This window comes from Chelonoidis abingdonii, chromosome 22 (assembly GCF_003597395.2).
Source record: "Chelonoidis abingdonii isolate Lonesome George chromosome 22, CheloAbing_2.0, whole genome shotgun sequence".
Classification (NCBI taxonomy): Eukaryota; Metazoa; Chordata; order Testudines; family Testudinidae; genus Chelonoidis; species Chelonoidis abingdonii.
In genome coordinates, this window is record NC_133790.1 from 30,112,406 (window position 1) to 30,113,219 (window position 814).

Sequence of the window (814 nt, forward strand, 5' to 3'; positions counted from 1 at the left end):
TGACCCTTGGGGAACACCACTAGTTACCCCTCTCCATTCTGAGAATTTACCATTAATTCCTACCCTTTGTTCCCTGTCTTTTAACCAGTTCGAATCCATGAAGGGATCTTCCCTTTTATCTCACGACAGCTTAATTTACATAAGAGCCTTTGGTGAGGGACCTTGTCAAAGGCTTTCTGGAAATCTAAGTCCACTACATCCCCCTTGTCCACATGTTTGTTGACCCCTTCAAAGAACTCTAATAGATTAGTGAGACATGATTTCCCTTTACAGAAACCATGTTGATTTTGCCCTATAATTTATGTTCTTCTATGTGTCTGACAATTTTATTCTTAACTATTGTTTCAACCAATTTGCCTGGTACTGACGTTAAACTTACTGGTATGTAATTGCTGGGATCACCTCTAGAGTGCTTCTCTGAACAAGGCGGATGTTTGTTCCTGAGTTCAACAGCTGGTGGGGACATTTCCTCTCTCTCCAAAAATCTACTTTCCCGTCTCTAGTACAGAGAGATGCACCTAGACACAGTATAAAGGCTCTTTGTTAGGAAATTACTAGCAGCTAAAGAGGGAGATGAGACAGGGAGGCTGCCTGGATAAACAACCCCCTTCTAAGCGGTTTGATCTCTGGGCAGTTCCTCTTAAGCCATATGCCTTAAAGAGGTCACAGCTGACTAGTTTCCCAGCTGGTCACAGAGCTGGTCTGCTTGCTTCAGACCAGCTCTGCTTGCTTCTTTCATTCACTCTGCAGGAGTTTGAAGCCAGTTTTGCTGCATGCCCATTCTTGGTCTAGTGCTGAATAGAGCTCAGCTGAA